Source organism: Pinus tabuliformis, chromosome 1_2, assembly GCF_031772625.1.
Source record: "Pinus tabuliformis cultivar Carrire ecotype Pingquan chromosome 1_2, CPIR1, whole genome shotgun sequence".
In the NCBI taxonomy this organism is placed as follows: Eukaryota; Viridiplantae; Streptophyta; class Pinopsida; order Pinales; family Pinaceae; genus Pinus; species Pinus tabuliformis.
Genome location: NC_142298.1, coordinates 965,415,805 through 965,440,057, shown reverse-complemented (window position 1 = coordinate 965,440,057; position 24,253 = coordinate 965,415,805).

Genomic DNA, 24,253 nt, shown 5'->3' with positions numbered 1-24,253 from the left:
TTTTGGGAAATTTTCCCTCTTCTTTGGGTTATTTTGGTCATGATTGGTGGTGTTGTGGCCAGTTGTGCATTTTTCATCTAAAAAAGTTCTCTTGAGTGTGTTTTAGTTGTTTTTATTGCGCCCTCATTTGATCTTGTTTAGGAATTTTTGCCTCTAGGGTCGGGTTGTGACCTTTGTAGACCATTGGCCTTGGTTAGGCCATTGTACTACAACCCTATCTTGATGACATTGCCCTTCCTCTTTTCACTTTTGGCTTTCGATTTGATTGCTTTCAGTGTGTTTCTTTGATTGGGCTTTGTTTTTCCTAGCTGTGACGCTTCTGGAGTGCTTTGCATTCTTGCTTGGGAGTCTTTTCCTTTGGTTTCTTTTCAGATTGTTTTGGTTTTCCTTCTTGGTTTGTTTTGGGTCATTAATTCATAAAATTTGGGATAATTTTCATTCAAGAAGATTTAGAGGTGCATCATAATAGGCATTGGTGTGTTAGAAGGCTCTTACCCTCCTATAGCTGCATTAGGGTGACTAACTAAGAGTCATTCACACCATCTTAGTTTCACGCCGCATCTTGCTTGTATAAACAACAACCACTAAAATCAACGCGATAATAAAATTAACTAGATTCGTCTTTTATTTTCATTGGTAGTACACCAACACTAGCTTAGGCTAGGGTCTTGGAGATAGGAGTGTGAGTTAACTGCTCCAAGACTACAAAATTAACTTAGCAACTTGCGATAGGGAGTTAAATCCATTTGCAGTAGTGCGGTCTGGGAAGCCCTCCTCACAAAAGGGTCAAGCACGAGGTCACACTTGGGCTAGGCAAATTGACACAACCCCTTTCACTTAGTTTCGGGTGGCGTGATATAGCAGAATATCCACGCATACAAACAGTGTCATTATCACTTGGGGACCACTTGGGAGGCAACTCTCAAGGGGATTTTGGTCTTAGCTCCTTTTGGGGTTAAGTTTCCTGCCCTTGCGTGTGGATTTGTCCTACGACTGTCCCCCCAGGTCGTGTTATTGTATGTGGTGACCATAGTGGCCTATCTTCTTAGGGATCATACACAGGTGTGGGGTTGGGTTCGTCTTCTTTGTACCTAGGACAGATATTAGTCATATACTCTCAGTCCTCTTGGAGTGTGTCCCATGGGCACTTGCACCGAGTTCGCAGATAAAAGGGTTGGGAAGTAGGTCACAAGTATAACTGTTCCATCGTTAGCTTTTTTATATTTTGGTTTGTGTGTGCTATCTTCTAGGACGTTTCTAGTGTGTACTGTTTGGTCTGAGTCAGTAGTTTTGGCCTTAGGGTGTTTGTACTAACATAATTGTACTCAAATCATAAGTTACCACCCTGGATGAATTTGTTCCTCGACGGTCACGTCGTATTCACGGGTTACCTCCTGAACGAGGTGGACTTGTTACCCCTGCACAGAGAGTGCCTGTCGATGCTCAAGACTTAGACCAACACATTGTCTTGGAATCTATACCTGGTCCTTTAGATAGTGACTTGATTTCTATCGAGACTTTGGCAGACGACTCTGACGCCCCTGCCAATCCACCATTGACAGATCCTTTAGGACCAGAGTTATTGTGGTTAAATCCTAACGGTTCCACACCTGCCTACATTCACATGCCTTTGTCCATACTTTACCCTATGGCAGAGTCTGAGACGTCCTTACCTTCTGCATCAGCAATATCAACTGCCATGACATCATTGCCACCTCTTAGTGTGGCTATACCCACTCCTTCGTCCACACCTCTTACTTCTTCTTGGGGCATTCCACCAGTTTCTTCTATGACTCCTGCAAATTTCTCGAACGTTTCCATGCCTGCACCATCTCCTATGCCAACCATGGCACCTCAACCTAGTCAATGGGTAGGATTAGAAATATTTACACCACATTTTGCCCAACCAACTATTCTTGTCCCTTAGTTAGGCATGATTACTTCTAGTAATATGTGGGGGGGATCACTAGTTGTCCATGGTTAGTCTCAGGGCAACGCCGCTTCTAGTGTGTCACAAGCTTGGTACAATTTGCTTTTTGGAGGGGCGCCACCTCTTACACCGGACAAATCCCTCTTGCAGACAAGAGTGATCTCCCTAGATCCTTGACGGAAACTAGAAACAAGCAAGACAATTGAATTGACTCTTTCCCTAAGTTAAACTTGTTTGAATTATAAGAATTAAAGCTAATGGATGAGCCTCTTACCTATTTCACGAAATGCTCGATGAAGATCCCTTGTTGTGATTCGATGCAACTCTTCAATGCTTGATAAGACCTGCAAACATCAACCATAAAAGGATCAAAAGCACATGTGATATAATAATCCAAACAACTTAACCTAATGATCAAGGAAATTAGGAATTGAATTTTCCTTAATAAACATTATAAACAATTGTAAACCATTCATTATTCCAATAAGACAAATCAATGGGAGAAAGTGTTCATTTGTATTAATCAAAGATTAAGAGGAGCCTTACAACCTTCGCTTTAGTGCCATGAGGTCCCTCTCAAATGCCTTTAATCCCCTCCATAGATGAAAAGCTTTCCAATCTCAAACCAACAACATAAGTTTGTCTTCTTTGAGTTCTAACCTCCTCAATCCCTCTACCCTCTAGTCATTTTATAGGCCAAGAGGAAGAAGTTTTGGATCCAAAAGAGAGGATGAGACTCTTTCATTGAGGGATTAGGTTACCATGAGAAAAGGGATGAAGATGCATCATATGAGGGTTATAGTTCGAATAGTCATCACTTGGAAGCTTTCAGTTGGGAAATATTCGACCAACTATGTTTCTAGAATGTACTTTTTATTTTTACTTTCTAGAATTCACCTGTGCGAGTTTATAGTGGTAGACAGAGCGCAGATCTGCTATGTTCCTAGAGTCAATTCCAACGAATGCACGAGAAACTCTAGAAAAATCATCGTAGGTGGAACTTAACAAGGTGTGACAGCTATTTTCCCAAAATTTCTCTTCTACTTCAAAATATTTTGGGTTGTTTGACTTCTGAGGGAGCTGGTTCAAACATGTTCACGGATGGTAAAAAGACCCATAAACTGATCAAGTGTCATGGCGACAAATTGACATGTAACAGATTTCCCCCTAAAGTGCGAAATCTATAAAACAAGTTTAGAAGATTGAAGCACTTTATCATTCTAAGGATCGGATCAAAGACAATGGTTGGAAACCTGCAAGGAACATTCAAGGAATATAATGCAAATATACATAAAAAAATGATCTTTGAGGTAGGCATTCCCATACTAAGAGTAAAACAAACTCAATGAACAAGTACGAAAAATATAAAATTATATAAATGGTAGACACAACATGGATGCAACCATCTGTCTACATAATCATGAATATAAAATATCCTTGCAACCTGGATTGATGAAACTAGATCCAGGGTCTTGATTTCCATCTTTCGATCCATAGTACGAATCTAACCATGCGAATGAATGTTTCGAAGTCGAACATGGAAAAAACCACTTGATTACCAATCAATGATGTGAACCGTTAACAAGCGCGAGAGAAACCACCAATAATGACAATGGTTCTCAAGGTACTTCCAGTACAATCTATAAAGTGTGAATAGGTGATTTGAAGTCGAACACTCATAGAATTGTTCGATCGAAGGCCAATGATGAGAACTTGTCGTCGAAAGCGAGAAACCTGCCATTAAGGCATGCAAGCTTCAAGGTACTGAAGGTTTCTAGATCAACTTCCTAGATAATGAGCTGAAGTCGATAGGAAGTGACTTGTCATAGGAAAGCCTACGACACGAAACATAATGTCAAGTTTTGAAAATAGTTTGCAAGGACTGACTCAAGGATGGCCGACGCGATTGAAGGCATAAAATTTGCAAAGGGGTTTTGAACTGAGGTTGAACTTCTCTTGAACACATAATGACACGACAATGACTTGGCAACATTTGACTTAATGATAACACCAAAAACCATGAAGACTTTCAATGAGGTTTGATTAAATGTAAGACAAATGGATTTCCCAACTTAGACATGAGTGTGATGGAGTGCCGTGTTCAAGAGAGACTTGCTACTTTTTAAAAATGATAATGTAAAATGGACACCTTTTTCCAAATTCCCCCCACCATTACTGGCAAGTACCTCTTTATTTTTTACAAGCTTGAGGAGGATAACATATGCTTGGACTATAAGCTCATCCTTCGGATGAGTCCATTGAATTTATTTTAACGAAACCTAAGAAGGAATGGTTCAGTCCCGTTATGCTTAATGGGTCCTATACTGTTTAGTTTTTTACGAGTCCAGTAAAGGAGTAACTCGATGTCGTTTTCTTTTAAGAGTTTGAAAAATACACAAAAAGGAAACTCATTCAGTTCTTTTACCGTAAAATTTTAACGAGCCCGGAGAAAGTAAAAGTCAATGTTTTTCAATTTTAGAGAGTCAGAAGAAAAACATAAGAAAACTCCATCAGGTTCTTTTTGTCAGTTTTAGTCTCTCAGGTCCGAAAAAGGATAAAAATATACAAGAGAGAACTCTATTGACCATGTTTGGTTAACATATACCTTTTTCGTAAATAGTCCTACCTTAGTCCATAGAAGGGGTAAACTTATACTGAGTGAACGATTGTTCATTTACTTTTACGAGTTCGAACAAACAAGTACTCGACGATCTTTTTGTTTTGAAAGAGTGAAAAGGGCTTAAAAGAAGACTCCATGATTTTCGCTTTTCGTAATTTTTTAAGAGCATGAAAAGTGATAAAAGTTTGCTAAAATGTCAAAATGATTCATCTTTGCTCCGTAGACTATCCTGCACATTTAAACTCAATAACTCATCATAACTGCTAAAAAAATGTCATTTTCCCTCCCAAAAGGTTTTAAACATAAAAAATAATATTTTTTAGCTCCAAAAAACTTATAAAAGTGGGAAAGGTAAATTATTTTCACCATTTTCATTTTTACCATTTGAGAGCAGAGAGAGGAGTTTTTACCACCAGACTTCCAGGACTGATTTCAAGCTAACCGATGGACGAAATCACGCACCGTTTCTTCCAGGTAGAAGATCTCTCCTTAACTTAGCTTTTCATCCATTTAAAATTTCATTTTAAGCTTTCATTTATTTTTTTGGGGCAAAACTATGTTAAAAAATGCGCCCTTGGCCTTGCACTGGTTCTTTTTAGTTGGGCCCGCGCAGGTCGATAAAATTTTCCACACGGAAAATCACGGCTTGCGCGGAATTTTACTGGAAAAATCCACGCAGTTGCACCCTGTTCGTAAAACGGTGGCCGCGCAGGCGACGAGGGTTTATTTTTAAACAAGTTTTGGGCAAAAAAAACATGAGATGAGTTTCTAAAATGATTCTAATCCCTTTAAAATGGTCATTTTAGGTCATTTGATTGCTCAAAATGGAGTGGAGGGAAAGAGAGCATGAAGCCAATGATTTGGCAGATCCGACCACCATGCAGGCTCTCAGGACTTGTGGCCTCTTGAAATACTAGCTTATTCCTGGGATGAAAGCTCAGGTAGATTTGATGACATGGCTGGTAAGGACCTGGAATGTCCAGGAACAATGTTTTGTGATTGCCGATCTTTCACTATTCGGACATAGGATGGGAGGAGATACTACCGATGGGTATCTACGATGCTTTTGTAGGGGTGCACCACCCAAGGATGGGAGAATTGACATTCAGACCATCGAGCTCTTGCCCCTAAGGACCATTACTTTCACTGTTTGAAAACTGGCTAGCAATGCTACCCTTCATTTAGCCACACGGGCACAGATGCAGACGGCTGTGGAATGTTGGGAATCCACGATGTACAACTAGTGCGAGGCAGTGTTCGTGATCATGAAGGGCTAGTTAACTAGGTGCAAGAATATAAAACTGAAGAATTTCGGTTATGGTGCCATTCTTGTTGCTTTTGCCCTAGAGAGGATTCCTATCCTTCGGCCAGAACAAATTCTGGCAGATGAGGGGGGTTACAGGGATCCACGCATGATGAGGTGGGTTGCATTGATGGCACACCATGGAGGTGATGGACTAGTAGCAAGGTATACTGCAGAGTTATTTGACTAGTTAGGCCAACAAATTGTTTCAATTGAGGACTTTACGTATGTTGGGATGGATTACAGAGGTGATCTTGATATCCCACTTCCAGCTGGAACTCAATGGGGTGATCAAGGTGAGAATTGTTTGCATTTTGACATATTTCCAAATTTTTAAATTTTTTTTGTTTTTTGTCTTCAAAGGCTAATTATCTGAAATGCATGTGTAGATGTGGGTCCAACCCGACCAGCCGGGCTGAGACGATTTGATAGACAAGGCGAGCAGCCTATAGCAGTTGTGGCAACGAACCCAGACGTAGAGGATATCTAGATAGAGATGGAACACAACCTTGAGAGGTTGACTTCAAACATCCCAGAGACTAGGACTGATGACATTCCTCGCCTATTAGAGACATGTAGTTGGGGTTCCAGGGCCCCTCAGACGTTTGTTGCGTTGAGTTGCTTGTGCTATTGTTTGTTATCATGAGCATCATTATGCTTAGCTGTTCTAGTTTCTAAGACCACATTTTGACTTTTGGTGTCAGTGTATTCGGAAAATAAAAGGCCACGGGGCCTTATGTCCTTGGATGACATATTTTGTAGACATACACTTTTATACAAACTCTATTTTAATGAAAAATCTACTACTTTTGCTTATTGTTTATCTTTATCAATGTATGAATGAATATTGCTTTTAATTTACAAATATTGTGAATGTCTATTAAACACATGATTCACCAATGCATCTGTCAATGTGTTTAAATATCACAAAATGTGTTGATATTCGATATAATCAAATTGCCTTTCTAAAAGACGGACTTGTAAAAATACTCTTAACATGGTTTTACTCCTTACTGTATGGACACCGTTTAAATGTAATACCACGAGCTGTGAATCTATCCTAACGATCAAACGTCGAATACCAAATGCGATGGCATCAACTAATAGTTCAATGACTGTGCTATATTTCGTTATGTTATTTGTCGTTTGATCGAGACATATTCCATGAATAGAGACTAGCTCATCACTAGGTGAATAGATAACCCAAGCTGCGGAAGATAAATTCCGAGTACTATGACTAGTGCCATCAGCAAAGCCAATGTAAGTCTGAGAGAACATCGACATCTGCAAATCAAGTGTAAAAACGAGATAAGCAGGAGAAGTAGTAGAAAATGTAAAAAACATTAACTGTCACACATACCTAAAAAAAACGGTAAATAATGTACAGATATTCACCAAAAATTTTATGCATAATATTTCTTTAGGTAAAGACCATTTCTGGGCTTTCCCAAAGGAATACCATCGTAATCAACCAGCTCATAGGCGCCTTTAGCTAATATGCGTTTTATGATGTAAGGGCCATGCCACATGGGTTCGAACTTTCCTGCACCTAACTTGTCATGAGCTTGATCATAAACCAAGACTAGGTCACCTTCTGAATATGAACGAGGATTAACATTTTGATCAAATTGAGATTTGACACGTTTTTTGTGAGCCTCGCTAGCCAGTGCGACATCACAACGATTTTCATCTAAATGTGCTAAATGTACAAAGCGTTCTTCGTCTGCAGAGGTAGCAGGTAATAATTCGATAGCTAGTTTTAGGGATGGGATTTCACATTCAATGGGTAATACTACTTCCAAACCATAAACAAGTTGGAAAGGAGTAAAACCAGTCGATGTTTTTGCAGTAGTACGGTAAGCCCACAGTGCTGAAAAGAGCATAGAATGCCAGTTTCCTTTATGAATACCAACTATCCGTTTAATCATATTGGTTAAAACTTTATTGACAGCTTCGACTTGACCATTAGCTTGTGGATAATACAAAGTAGAGCTATCACGGTAAAGGCCGAGTTGTGCAGATAGTTTGACCATCATAAAGTTATGAAAATGACTACCATGGTCTGTAACAATAGCTTGTGGGACACCAAACCAAGCAATCACATGATTGAAAATGAAAACTGCTGCAGTTTCGCTGTCGTCTCTATATGTAGGCATTGCCTCAGCCCATTTTGTAAAGTAATCGATTGCAAGGATAATATACCCATGCCCCCCGGCCGAGTGAGGGTTACAGGTGACGAAGTCGATGCCCCATTTGGCAAAAGGACCGACAACTATGATAGGGTGAAGAGGAGCTGGAGGTGCTCGCATTTTGCGATCATAGATTTGGCAATTATGGCATTTGCGGACTGTAGTAATGAAATCTTTAAACATTGATGGCCAAAAATAGCCAGCACATAATATCTTTTGGGCAGTAGCATACCCAGACATATGACCGCCACATGCTCCAGAGTGGTAGTCATTTAATGTTTTTTCAACCTCTTGGAGAGTAAAAAAACGTCGGAATATAGAATCGATACTGCGACGGTAAAGAGTGTCACCAATAATATTGTATTGTTGGGATTGGTATCAGATTTGACGACGATTAGTTTTGGATAACTTGGGCCTAAAAGTTTGTGTTTGGAGATATATAATGATATCTCCATACCACAGATTTGACGTACTAATAAGAAAGAGAGATTTGTCAGCAAAATAATCTTCTGCTATAGTTTCTATATCAGTATGAGGAAAGTCACACAATAGTTCGGCGAAAATCAAAGATTTCTTTGATTTGGATTTTTCAAATTCCAAATCAAACTCTTGTAAGATAACTATCCACTTGGAGTATTTTCCCCCTAGCAATTGTTTAGTGAGAATGTACATCATAGGGTTGCAATATGAAATGACAATTGTTTTTCAGAGAAGTATGTAGTGATGGAAGCGTTGAACATCTTGTACCACTGCCAAGGCTAGCTTTTCCACGTGCGTATTTAATCTCAGTTTTAGTGAGACTCCTACTCAAATAGTAAATCACATGTTCGCTGCTAGAATCATCCTCTTGGACTAACACCATGCCAATGGTGGCATCAGACGCAGCTAAGTACAAAAAGTAATCTTGATGATAATCGGGTGGATGCAGTAATGGCGCATTGGTCAGTGCATGTTTTAATGCATCAAAAGCTTTATCAACAAGCTCATCCCAGAAAAATGGAATGCCCTTTTCAATAGTCGAGTAAAACCCTGGGTTAGTTCAGCATAATTGTGGATGAATCTACGCAAAAAGTTTGCTTTCCCTTGCAAACTTTGGAGTTGAGTAAGGCTAGAAGGAGCAAGCAAATTCAAAATTGCCTCTACCTTGAGGGGGTCGACACGAATGCCTTCTTTCGAAACGATGAAACCTAGAAGCCAACCTGATTGCACACAAAAACACATTTGTGCAGATTCAAGCGAATATTGTAGTGCCTGCACCTAATGAAAATTGCTTTTAAGTGCAATGGGTGATCTTTCCTTTTCATTGAATGAGCCGATAGGTCATCTAAATAAGGCTGAACAATATGCTTGATATCGTGGAATGCATAAGACATTTCTCGCTAAAAAGTCATGCCAATGTTTTTTAGGCCAAACGGGAGTTTGCGATAAGCAAAAGTTCCCCATGGGAATATAAATGCGGTTTTATATTGATCGACATGGAGTATGTTTATCTGATTGTAGCCAGAAAATCCATCCATGAAGGAAAAAATTTCATTTTCGGCACAATCATCGACAATTTGGTTGATATACGGAGTTGGATAATTGTCCTTAGGACAAGCTTTATTAATATCTCGGTAATCAACACATACTCGAATATTTCCTTGTTTTTAATAATGGGCACATATTTGATACCCAATCAGTCAAAGGAACAGGGTAGATGAATCCTGCTTTCAATAATTTTTCAACCTTAGTCTTGATAGCGGCAACTTTTCATGGATGTATAGGATGTAATCGTTGTCTAACAGGCTTAGCATCCAAATAAGTTTTTATTTCATGTACAACTATGCTAGGGTCGATTCTTGGCATTTCTTCGTATGACCAGGCAAAGATGTCATGGAATTCCTGAAATAGGGCTTTGTAAGTTTGAATCTCTTCTAAAGAACAAGAAGCTCCTATATGAATATTTTCAGTTATCCCGGGTTTCACTGAGATATCTATGGGTATTGTTGCCGATATGTTCCCTAAATTTTGTTCAGAACTGGAAGAAAGGGTAGATATTGGACATTGAGGATCACTAAGGGTCTCAGATGAAAACATAGATGATAAATTATTCTCAATTTTGTCAAAGGATGGCAAGAAGGTTGAACGATGATGAGTATCGTTCCATGGCATTTCGTCCAAGGTCATAACTTCCATAATCCCTTCATCAGTTAAAAAATCCATGTTAAAAGGATCAGGCATAGAGATTGGTTCCAAGCATGACAAATGAGAATATTCATCAATAATCGTATTCATTTGATTGTCTTCAGATGTTGATGAGTTGGAAAAGGACTGAATTGCCTCATAGGCTAACTCAAAAGGGCTACGAGGCATTTCATTGCCATATAAGATCATTTCTGATTCTGAAGGTACTTTCCACGGATCTCTCGATTCGAAAGTACTTGATGTAATCATGTTAATCTAGGCATCATTATGAAGGAAATTGGGTGGAGGGAATGCAAAAGTTCCCATCAAAGATGAGTCTTTGAGAAGACCAACACCAACTTCTTCATATGGAGTGGTTGATTTTCCAACAAATGGGATACTACCAGTGGAATTAGGGTCTGAGGTATAGTAGGATAATTGGTCTACTTTCACAATTCTTCCTTTGTGAAGAAACATAATCATCCTAAAATATGACGAGACTACTGTCGCCATGGAATAAGTCCAGCTTCGACCAAGCAAAAGGTTATAGTCAAGTTGAGCATCAACAACCTCAACGTCTATTGCAACCGTTTTTCCCTCTAATTCGATTGGAAAATCATTTAAAAGTCCATATAGACAGAAACCTCTTCCATCAAAGGCTTTCAAAGTCGTGGGAGATTAATTGATTGTTGGAGAACCCAAATCTTTCCAATAGGAAATGGAAATAATACATGTCAATGCTCCTTTGTCAATCATTGTTCGAAAAAATTGTTGAGTTTTGACATGAACTAGTATTTGAAAAGCGAGTTGGTGCGAGAGACGCGAGACATGATTTTCGAGATCGAAAAAAATCAAATTGGAGTCATGCAGATCTACTGCTCCTATGGCTAATAATAATAACTTCCTTTGTGCTGGACAAGTTTGCAGCACTTCAAGAGTCAACATTGCTGAAGATGACATAGCCAAATCTTCGACGATGTTATAGTTCTGAGCAACCCTAGCATGAGGATTAAAGGCTGACTTTCGAAGCATACCCTTAGGAGGCAGACGAATTATCATATTAGGGTTTGGTTTTTCAATATGCAACGGTTCTTCAGAAGGAGTAGATGTGGAAGTTTGACTAGTTGGACTGGAGTCATCTCCATCTTCAACAAGACTCTTTGACATGTAATCTTTGGATCTCGTTGCTACCATAACTTTGGAAGACATCATCATGATATTTACCAATGTGGATGAGGAGGATTGGTCATGAGAAACCATTTTACTATCTTGGGGAGGAAAAGGATCCTTCAAAACAACGAGTGTGGGTGAAATTTTGACGAATTTGGAAACTTCGGCACGATGTGGGCACTCCTTGGTGTAATGATCTTCCTCACAAATTAGGCAAGGATACCGAGGTTTCTTCTTTTCATCAGACGATTCGTTCTTGTTTGATTTCTCCTTAGAATGAGTGTCTTGTTTAGCTTTTCCTTTTCCCTTTTTCTTATTTCCGGATTGCTTACCCTTGCCGGTAGATGAATCTACAACGTTAATTTCTGAAGTAATTTCGGGAGAAGGATCTTCTTTAGGTGAATCAAATAGAGCCGAAATCTGAGTTTTCTTAGAATTTTTCTTTTTGTTCTTAGATTTTTGGCTCACAGAACCAATCATGCCATCTATGGCATGTGATCCTGTAAGGGCTGGATTAGTTTGACTAGGTCGGGGTAAATCTGGGATCTTTTCATACAAAGTACCAGACTGAGTATAAACAAGATCAAGGTATTGAGCATGAGAAATTACCTGCTCTTCAGTTACAACACCCCCTTTGGCCACATCTTCAGTTATTACCGGTAAAAGAGATTTTATGAACCATTTGGCCAAAATTTGGTCTGGAATGTAAACTTTAACCAGGCGACGTCTTCATCTCCATTCATGAATGTGATCTGAGATATGGGTTGACGTTGACTGCTTCAAGGAAGTTAAAAGTTCGGTTCCATTATCATATCGAACGAGAAACTGAAAATGGGTCAAAAAAGCTGTAGAAAGGGTGTTAAATGTGTTGAAGGAAGCGCGTGACAATTCTACATACCATTTGGCTACCAAACCGGTTAAGGTTCATTGAAAAAGTCGTAATCTAATAGAATCATCGATTAATGAGTTGGATGTGCACCAAAGATGATAGGTCATAACATGGTTGGATGGATCTTCGCTTGACTTACCTTCAAACTTAGGAATATCACTGGGCAACTTAGTAGGAATGACTGGCCAAAATGGTAAATAAAAAAGTGGATCATTAGCTAACCGAGAGAGGTCAGGCAAATCTAAAGTTGTAATGAAGGGCAATTGGTGGTTAGGATCATGAAATTGATACTGATAACCCTGAGGGATGAGTCCGTACCGGGAGCAGGATACCCGGGATATCCTAGGATAGCCTAAGCATTTGGAATCGGCATACCTCTTGGATATCCAGGATGAGCCATACCATATTTCGGTTGTTGAAATGTATGACCTGTGTATGGTTGATTCTAAAACAGGAGACTCTGACCCATTTGACATTGAATGAACTGCCCTTGAAAGGGTTGATTTTGCAAAGGTTGACCTTGGAGAAATTGAATTTGAAAAGGTGGACCTTGAACAAACTGACTCTGGGGTAAACCTTGGAAATGTGGCCCTTGAAACGATACTTGCATATATGGGACATTAGGCTATACAACAGGTATTTGGGGTATTGATGGAATTGTAGGAATGGATTGAACACCAGATACCTGAGGTAAAGACTGAATAAGGGGTTGCATCATAACTTGTGATATAAGTGGGATAGTTACCTGCGATACTCCTTGAATGGGAGTTTGAGGCGAACTTGAACCTGGGTTCTGAACAATCGTTGGTATAGCAGATTGTACCAAGGTTTGAGGAGTACTCGGGACAGGATGCTGAAGTGGTTGCTGGGTAGGTGTCGATGGATTAACTTGGACATTGGGTTGGAATTGAAAAGGCATACCTTGAAAAGGTATTTGTTGTATAGGTTATCTAAGAGGTTAAACAGGTTGATACAAAGGAACTTGAGAAGTAACTGGAATTGACTATTGATTTAACGAAGGGTTCCAGATTGTATTTAATCCAGGGTAAGGCATTCCAACGGTGGGTTGAGGCATAACAGGTTGACCAAAACCACTTTGAGGCATTTTAGCACAATTAAGGTAACTCCCGGCAGGGGGTTTCCCCCTAGCGGTAGGGTACGATCCACCGAAAGGTTGTCCTCCGGGTGGGGGGTATGATGGTTTCCCCCAAGCGGGTAATAATCACCTGTTGGGTTGGTTTGTAGATTACCAAAATGATTGGAAATCATATTAATAAATTGTTCAGATGTCAAACCTTCATTAGTAGGGTTAGTTACACTAGTTGACATGTTTGAAGATGAGTTCGAGGAAGAAGCTCTTGAATAAGCTCCTGCAAGAGAGTGATATCCAGGTGGTAAAAAACCACCATACAATGTTGACTTCGGAGAAGTAGAAAACATAGATGTGTCTGATGAGGTACTTCTAGAAGCTATCATAGACCAGTCAAAACTTGGTACGGTAGAATAAGGAGTCATGTATCGTGGAATCCCTTGTCCTAAAAATTTCAAGGGTGTAAAATACCAAGGGTTAGGGTGAAGAGATATAAACAAAATCTCTGAGATATCTGTAGGTTCACTGGTAGAAACTATGGGTTCTTCCTCTTCGCCCAAAACAAGTTCTTCAATGGTAATGATACCAAGAGTGAGACTATCAGTAATAATGAGTTTCACATGCGGTGAATGTGGAGGATCTGGAATATGCGTTGTAGTAGATGTATAAGTCTCAGGCTCAGAAATATCAGACTCAGGTTCATCAATATTTGGTTCAGAAATGGGATTTGTATTTGAAAAGTCTCCAATATTTGATTTAGTTTGAACGAGTTCAGTAATTTGTAAATCAGTTCCTTCTGAGTGTGATGTTAATCTCTGAGTTTGATCAAATTCAGTTTCTATTACTTCAAGGCCTAAAATAGTAGATGTTATCAGTTGATTAACTTCAATTCCTCTTACATCAAAGTCTATAATAGTAGAAGTTTCAGTTTCTGCTGCAGTTCCGGATCCTGATGATTTAGATTTTTCAGCTTTAATATTTTCTAACTGACTCAGTGTATACTCAGGGGGATCCCCGAGTATTCTACGTGATTGTCTTGGTAATTCCGCCACAATGAAATTTTTTCAATTGATCAATTACACAATATCTAAATTACACCTAAAGTCTCTAAAAAGTAAAAAACAACACAGAAAGTAACACACGCTAAAAATCTAGGAGTTCAAACCATACAAACTGACTCTTCACAGAGATCAATAATTACTAGTTGGTGATGAAATCCAACATCGCAGTGATCAAGGTGAAAAGATTTATAGAAATGAGCGTTTGGAACCAGTTACCCTGACAACCTGCTTAATGAAATAGTCTGGTGCAAGTAACTTTGCTATAAACCATCTCGAGCAAATATTACCCTCCAAAAAGTCCAAGTGAGTCTAGTCAACATCTGTTCCAAGTACAACATGACCTTCCCTCTGCCGTCACCTTAGGTAGAGCCCTAGGATTATAGTCACTAAGTTTACCAAATACAACAATTTTACCTGGGGGGATAGTCACAGATCGGACGTACACACAAGGGCAGAGTAACAAGCTCAATCCCCTTGAAGGTTTCTCCACATGATCTATTGGAGGTTTACTTTCAAGTGGCCCCAAGTACCTTTCGGTACCGTTGTAATACATGTAAATCACTATATTTGGGCCAATGAAGTGAGTATGATCACTTCACCAGATTCGACATGATCTCATGCTTAACTCATGTACAAGAAGAGCTTCCCAGAGAAAAACAGAAATAATTGGATTTTTTCTTTGAAGAGCTTCCTAGAGAAAAACATAAATAATTGGATTTTTTCTCTCTAACTCAAGATTCTATTGTTCGTTTGTAGCTTTGGAAAGTTTACTTCCTTATCTATTCCAAAGCCCTACACTTAAGCTACTGTAGGTGACAACAACCCTAAAAAACGTAAAATTCTAGATGAATTTTAATTGACGCCGTATTATTAAGTTGTTCTTTACTAAATGGGTGATGAAGGTGAAACTTATGATGTTATGACACGCCTCAAAATCTTAATGCACTCTAAAATGAAATAGCAACTTTTAATTCGATGAAATCTTATTTAGAGAAAAGAAAGAGTTTCTTTGATTTTTTGAGAAATGAAATGCAAAAACTCAACTTTTCCAATTTTCTAAAGCAACCAATTTCACTATAATGTAATGAAATGCAGTCAACAAACCAATTTCCAGATTTCCCTAAACATCAAATAAGCCAACATAATATTTATCTCTAATCACTCAAAACTTTCAAGCACACAGAAATCAATCAAGAGAGTTGGAGAAAACACATTTTCCCCTATGAATGCTTTGATTTAATGATAATAACAATGTAATTGTGTGAAATTTCCAAGATGAAAGCAACAATTTCCTTTATCAAGCAAAAATGACTACAATTCCTTCACAAAAGCACTAGGTCTTAATAAACCCTAATTTTCAATTCAACATGAATTTGACTACAAATAAGTAACAACTAAGGCTTAGCCGATGTATTTGACAGAACAAAATAAGAATATCATAAGCAAAAGGACAATCTATATTGTTTTGATCAATCAACAAATCAACCAGGCAAAACCCTAAGTAATTCTTTCAACAAGACATAATTCTCAAAAATCATTAACAAAACAATCAATTAAGTTCAGAAGAGACACAACACAATCCAAACAAAGATAATGACACTTCCAAAAAAGCAAACTTAGGTTTGGGTTGAAGAAAAACATTAGGGGAATTTTGAGGTCTAAAATGAGTCTCTTAAGAAAAATGTACAGCCAAAATAAACTTTATAAGAACGAATAGGAATTAAGATGATGATGTCAACCATGGGGGATGATTCACCATTTTTGGAGTAAAAAAGTAAAAGGATTAAAAAATAATGAAATAATAAAACTACTTTTTCAACTCATATTTTCAATTTATCTCCTTAAGGTTTTACTCAAATTTCGAGCAGGGGTACTCGTTGGATGCAAAATTTAATTCTTCATCCAAGGAATACATGTCACATACTTTCGATGGAAATACATGAAAAAACGTGATTGCAATCACATTTTTCATGTATTTCTCATTTTTGACGTAGCAGGGTCCATCGAAAGTATGCAACATGGGTAATCCTTTGATGAAGAATCAAATTATGCATCCAATAAGCATTTTCGTTCGAAATTTGAGTAAACCCATAGGGAGATAAGTTGAAAATACGTGTTGAAAAAATGTTTTCTTCTTTTTTCCCTCTAAAATTTGATGATGTAGTCTAATATTACTTTATTATTTCCACTATTATTTTATAATTTCTTTAGGAGGCCCATTTTAGACCTCAAACTCCCCTAATGGCTATATTTTCAAAAAGTCTCAAGGCCTGCACGAGTTTATAGTGGAAAACAGAGCGCATGCACTCTATTGCTACAACAAAAAGGGCGCAAAACTACATTCTGTTAGCAAACATAAACGTCGCAGGGGAAAAAACTTAAGAAAAAATAAAAATTCGAAAAATCAACCACACAGATCTAAAAGGTCATTAATTTATAAAGACTCAGGTCTGGATAAATCAGAAGAATCAAAAAGAAAAACTAAGGAAAAAGACGAGAACAGAGACATTCCCCAGTATGGTCGCCAATTTGTTACACCAGACAAATCCCTCTTGCAGACAAGAGCGATCTCCCTAGATCCTTGACGGAAACTAGAAACAAACAAGACAATTGAACTAACTCTTTCCCTAAGTTAAACTTGTTTGAATTATAAGAATTAAAGCTAATGGATGAGCCTCTTACCTATTTCATGAAATGCTTGATGAAGATCCCTTGTTGTGATTCGATGCAACTCTTCAATGCTTGATAAGACCTGCAAACATCGACCATAAAAGGATCAAAAGCACATGCGATATAATAATCCAAACAACTTAACCTAATGATAAAGGAAATTAGGAATTGAATTTGCCTTAAACATTATAAACAATTGTAAACCATTCATTATTACAATAAGACAAATCAATGGGAGAAAGTGTTCATTTGTATTAATCAAAGATTAAGAGGAGCCTTACAACCTTTGCCTTGATGCCATGAGGTCCCTCCCAAATTCCTTCAATCTCCTCCTTAGATGAAAAGCTTTCCAATCTCAAACCAACAACATAAGTTTGTCTTCTTTGAGTTCTGACCTCCTCAATCCCTCTACCCTCTAGTCATTTTATAAGCCAAGAAGAAGAAGTTTCAGATCCAAAAGAGGAGGATGAGACTCCTTCATTGAGGGATTAGGTTACCATAAGAAAAGGGATGAAGATGAATCATTTGAGGGTTATAGTTCGAATAGACATCACTTGGAAGCTTTCAGTTGGGAAATATTCGACCAACTATGTTTCTAGAATGTACTTTTTATTTTTACTTTCTAGAATTTACCTGCGCGGGTTTATAGTGGTAGACACAGCACAACTCTACACTGTTCTTAGAGTCAATTCCAATGAATGCACGGGAAACTCTATACAAATCAGCGCAGGTGGAACTTAACAAGATGTCACAGCGATTTTCCCCAAATTTCTCATCTACTTCAAAATATTTTGGGTTGTTTGACTTTTGAGGGAGTTGGTTCAAACATGTTCACGGATGGTTAAAATACCCATAAAATGATCAAGTGTCATGGCGACAAATTGACCTGTAACACCACCTACCAATACTTTTACTGGGGGGGATAGTTTACCTGGGGGAAACCCCGCTGCCAGTACCATTTCTCACATGGGTTATCCTCCTTACATCAGTGCTACTGCGCAGAGTGGTCCTTCTTCGATCCTTAGGTACAACCTCATCAACAACCATGCTTTTGGAGGTTCTTTTATCTCTAGTGGTACTTACCCTAGGGGGCAACCTCCATTTACTAGTCACGCTAGCCTGCAACGATCCTATGCCGGGGCAAACCCTTTTCTTCACCAACAGGTGCATCATTCCACTCCTTATATGGGGGGACCACATGGTTGGTCAGGGGCCTCTCCCACATATGACCCATTTAGTCAACTTCAAAATCCTTTTTATCTTCTCTCGATTTACCGGATTTGGCGAAACTAACTAATGACCCCATCCATCATGATCCTTGGTGGCCACCTATGCCCGCCAAATTACCATCCGATATTCCTAAGTTTGAAGGAAAGCATGGGGAGAATCCATCCATGCATATTACCACTTATCATTTGTGGTGTTCATCCAATTCTTTAGTGGATGATTCTGTTAAACTTCGCTTATTCCAACGTACGTTGACTAGGGATGCCACAAAGTGGTACATCGAGTTAGATACTGCATCCTATAGTGACTTTTCCTCCCTTGCTCAAACTTTCTTGACACACTTCCAGTTACCCACTTGGTATGATATCGATTCTGACCTCTTGTCCAATTTCAAGCAAGACAATGCCACATTAATCTCTGATCATATTCATGAGTGGCGTCATCGCAAGCGGTTAGTCAAAACCAAGCTACTTGATGAGATATTACGTAAATGGTTCATTTGATCTCTCCGACCTTAGATTGCCAAGGATGTGTCTATGTTTCGAGTTGTTACTGAGGAACAAGCTATTTTAGCTGCCCAACAATTTAATCTTATCTATTCACAACCGGGTATGCTTTACGAAGCACTGCCTAACCCCCCTAGGCCTTCCGTTGACACTCCAAAACCTATTCCTGGCCCGCATGCCAATGGTGTGATTGGGTTTGTTTCCGATTCTATGAGCCAACTTACTGCCCAACTTGGGTAATTAATTATTACATCTTAAGCCCCAACAAGTGTGCCTAGCTCTGCTAAAGCACCCCCTCCAGAGGAGTCCACCGATGTTCTCATGGTGAAGTCCGCTGAACTGAAGAACAACCAACAATACAACGGTAAAAAGACTAATAAGCAAAATAAACAAAAGAACCAAATTGCTCAGGAGTCTCAACCCAACCCTCAGGGTCAGGGAGGTGGCACTATTGAACGTCGCCGTAAATTCAGGTTCCCCTATAAAATTTGTCAAGGCAACCACCTTACTCATGAATTCCCTCGAATGGATGAAGTCCATAGGCTTCTTTCACCACCATCCACTCAACAACATGTCGTTTTGACTCATCCATTCCCTGCACAACCCCAGCAATAGATGGTTGCTCAACCCTCTCGACCTCCGCAAGGGGGCAACGAGGGGTCATCTTCTCATAATTCATCCGTCTTCATGTGCAAGGAAGATGTCAATGTGACTATGCGAGCCAAGTCTTACAATGTTTCTGAGTTGAGTCCCCTCTAAGGACTCATCCGCTCCACCTACTTCCACTAGATCTCTCACTTTCGATAAGCCTGTGGAACCCATCTATCGTGCTCCTACGAGGGCTGCTCAACACTACAATATTTCGAATATCTGGCCCAATCTCCTTGTGCCATGTTTTCCTTGGAGGTTTTGCGAAGCTATGCTCAGCAGCACAAAGCCTTGTTGTCTGCCATTGGTGGAGTTGACCCATCTGAATTTAATATCATTTCTTTTAATGTTGATAAAGTCGCTCCTTGTCTTTCACATCAGATTACTTTCCAGATCATCATGCATATTTACCATCGGAATATTCATCGCACTTTGGTGGAGAAGGCCTCTTCCACGTGTGTTATGTTTGTATCCTGCTGGAAGGCTCTAGCCTCTCTGGCACTTGCTATGTCCAACACTACTCTCCAAGCTTTTGATGGACACAATTTTGTCCCAAAGGAGGTTCTTCTAGATTTTTCCATCGAGTTAGGGGGAAAACTATCCATGTTGATGTCAAGGTTGTCAACGCCACATTATATTACAATCCACTCCTTGGCCGTAGTTGGTTTCATGCAATGACTGCAGTCATCTCGTCTGTTTTCCGTTTGGTTTGCTTTCCTCATGAAGGTAAGGTGGTCACTATCGATCAACTTGACTTCTGCATGCCATCTACTTAGATTTCCACCACTAGAAATTATGTACCACTCGTAGGAGATCACCCTGATCAACTTTAGAGTGTCAGAGTTGGGATCTTCAAAAGTTCCACTCTTATGGGAGTCTTTCCTCAACTCCCTCCACCCGACACTCCTACCACCGGGCACTGCCATATGATCTCTTAGTGCACCTGTGGACCCCAACTTCTTGAGGATCCATGGGTGGTGCCTGCTGCATCTGAGATTGATCAATATGGAGCATCCATGCCATTGAGTTCAGAAGAGTTGGCGTATCAACCCATCTAGATGGATTCTTCATCTGATTCGTCTTGTGGACCCATCTTGGTCCCACTTGACACTCTCTTCATGCCTTCCTGGGCTATTGACTGTCCTGCCTCTTGTGACTTTCTTGACTCCCCGTTACCCTCAAACAAAGCTATTCTAGAAGTCATGTCAATCAATGACCATCCTTGGGGGCCTCTCCATCATCGATCTTCTTTTTACCCCCACGTAGAGTATTTGGACAGATTCCATCAATCTCTGGCTTCCTCTGGCAATGCCAATGTTTCCTCGAATTGTCAATGGATTCTTACCATTTCTTCAGAAGGGAATTTGGCCAATATCTCTACCATGATTGCTATTAATATTTCCAAGGAACCTGGTGTCGTGGAAAATATATTGATTGGGGCTGATTGTACTCCTTTCGAAATTGATACTTACAATACCCTTTTCAAAGAGTTCCGTGACGTCTTTGCATGGTATTATTGTGAAATCCCTGGCATTGATCCATGGATTGTCCAACACGAAATAAAGACTTACCCTGGAGCTAGACCTCTTCGACAAAAGCTCTGGCTTGTTAATACGCGTAAGGCATCAGCTATTAAAGCTGAGGTTCAAAAACTCCTTGATGCTAGTTTCATTTATCTTGTGCCTTTAACGAAATGGGTTTCAAACCCCGTACCCATCAATAAAAAATAAGGAACTATTCGTGTCCGTGTTGACTACCATGACCTAAATCTAGCTTACCCTAAGGATAATTATCCTACACCCTTTATCAACCAGATTCTCGATGTGTGTGCTGGCAAAGCTATATTTTCCTTTATGGATGGATTTTCTAGCTATAACCAGATTGAAATTAAACTTGAGGACCATCAAAAGACTTCTTTTATCTATCCCTGGGGTACCTTTTCCTATCGTAAGCTGCCTTTTGGTCTTAAAAATGTTGGTGCCACTTTCTAGCGGGCCATGTCCTATGCATTTCATGATATAAAACACATCGTTGAGGTTTATCTCAATGATCTTACCACTCGTTCGTTGTTACGTGGGGACCATCCTTCCCACCTTCGAGAAGTATTCCTCTGATGTCGTTTTTACAAAATCCAGCTCAATCCACACAAATGTGTTTTTTGTGTTCACTCTAGATGATTGTTAGGTTTTATTGTTTCACAAGAAGGGATTCACATTGATCCCTCCAAGGTTGAGGCAATCTCTAATTTTTCCCCTCCTCATACTGTACACCAGCTTCAAAAACTCTAGGGAAAAGCCAACTTTTTACGTCGTTTCATAGCCAACTATGCCCATATTACCCAAGGCTTCATGCGCCTGTTGAAGAAAGGAGTTCCTTTCATTTGGGATGACCAAGCCCAACATTCATTTGATGATCTTAAACATGCATTGTTGTCCGCACCTTTTCTCAAACCTCCTGATTTCAACCATGACTTCTTATTTTTATCTTGCTGCCTCAGAGTCTTCATTAGGCATGGTTCTCATCCAAGAGGATGGTATGCACAATGAACACCCTATCTATTACCTTAGCAAAGGCCTCATTGGTCCTGAACTCTGCTACTCCCATGTTGAGAAGTTGGCCCTCACAATTGTTATTGTTGTGCAATGCTTGAGGCATTATATCTTACTGCGAAAGACTATGGTCATTGCTGACTCCAACCCCATGAAACATATCCTTAGCCGTCAAATTATCGGGGGAAAATACTCCAAATGGATTGTTATCCTTCAAGAGTTTGATCTGGAGTTTGCTATTTCCAAATCTAAAAAATCCCTAGCTTTCGTTGAACTACTTGTCGAATTTCCTTCTTCCAGTGAGGAAACCATGGCCATGGATCCTTTGCCTACTGAATCCTTGTTCCTCATTAGCACTTATGATCCTTGGTATGGCGACATTTTTTTGTATCTTCAAACACAATGATTTCAGCTTGAATTTTCTCATGATGACCAACGGTGTATTCTTCATCAGTCTTGACATTATCTCATTGTCGATGACACCCTTTATTGTCGAGGTGTTGAAATTGTTTTACGTCGTTGTCTCACTCATCCTGAAGCCGAACATGTCTTAAATGATTGCCATATAGGGGCGTGTGGTGGTCATTTTTCTGGGCTTGCCATTGCTCAAAAAATATTGCGCGCTAGTTATTTTTGGCTTTCAATTTTTAAAGATTGTATCACGACAGTCCAAAAATGCCATCCCTGTCAAATATTTTCTCGAAAGATGCGTGCTCACCCTACCCTATTACTTCTAGTCATTGTTGTGGAACCTTTTGCCCAGTGGAGCGTTGATTTCATGCAATGTAACCCACCCTCTGCCCATGGTCACCGTTATATCATTGTTGTCATCAACTATTTTACCAAATGGTTCGAGGCTATGCCTACACATCTTAATGATGGCGATAATATTTCTTTATTCATTTTCAACCACGTCATCACTAGGTTTGGCATGCTAAAACACATAGTGACTGATCATGGCAAACATTTCCAAAATCATATGATGTAAGAGTTAGCTACCAAGTTGGGTTTCTGCCATGAACACTCCTCACCTTATTATCCCCAAGCTAATGGTCAAGTAGAAGCCATTAATCGGACTTTGAAAACCATGTTACAACGAATGGTAGGAAAACAAAAATCCAACTGGCATATTATGCTCTTCTCTGCTTTATGGGCATACCGTACCTTAGTGAAATCTACTACTGGATTTACTCCATTCCAATTGGTGTATGGAGTTGAATCCGTCCTTCCTATCCAGTGTAAAATCTCCTCTTGAACTAGCTATCGAGTTACTCCCTGACAGCTCAGCCAAAGAAGCATGCTTGGTACAACTCAACCAACTTGATGAACAAAGCTTTCTCTCCCTGGTCAATAACGAAATTCATAAGAAGAGAGTGAAGGCCCAATACGATAAATCTATCTGACCTCATGTCTTCTCTGAGGGTGATCTCGTTTTGGTTTATGACCAAGACCATGATAAGCTAGGTGCTAGTAAACTTGAACCGTTGTGGCATGGTCCCTACATTGTTAAATGTGTTCTCAAGAAGGGAGCCTATGAGTTAGTTGATTATGAAGGGAATCCACTGTTGGAGCCACGTAATGGGCTCTACCTCAAACATTACTATGCTTAGTCTGTTTGCATGGTTACTTGTACATAGTGTATATAGGTGTGCGTGTGATGAGTTTTCTTTTACTTGTCATTAGTTGCCCGGGTTCTGTGTGTAATTCGTGTGTTTGGTCTTTGGTGCACAAATGTCAACACCCTCACTACCTTATCAAGGCTTCACAGATGGTGCAAGCTGTTACATTCGGAATGCTGCTTCCGCCACTTGGGTTTTCTTTTCCCCACTGATTAGCTTGTGAGTTTGGGAGGTGTTTGTATTCACCGTGTCACAAACAACATGGCCGAATATAGTGCTGTCATTGAGCTCCTAATCGAGGCTAGCCATCTTGGCATACGCCACCTAGTTGTTCAACTTGAATCTTAGCTCATAGTGTCTTAGCTCAACCGTCTGTATGCTGTAAGGAATCCAACCCTCCTTCGTTACTTTTTGCGGGTGCATCTCTTGGAGCATTCATTTTATTATATTGAGTACGTGCATATTCCTCGAGACCATAACCAATTGGCTGATTCATTGGCTAATTATGTGTTAGATTGGCATTTGTCACATTTATAAATTTTAAACCATACACATCCATTGTACATAGGTCATCCAAAAACATATAGAAGCCATCATTTTATTATATATAAAACTCGGG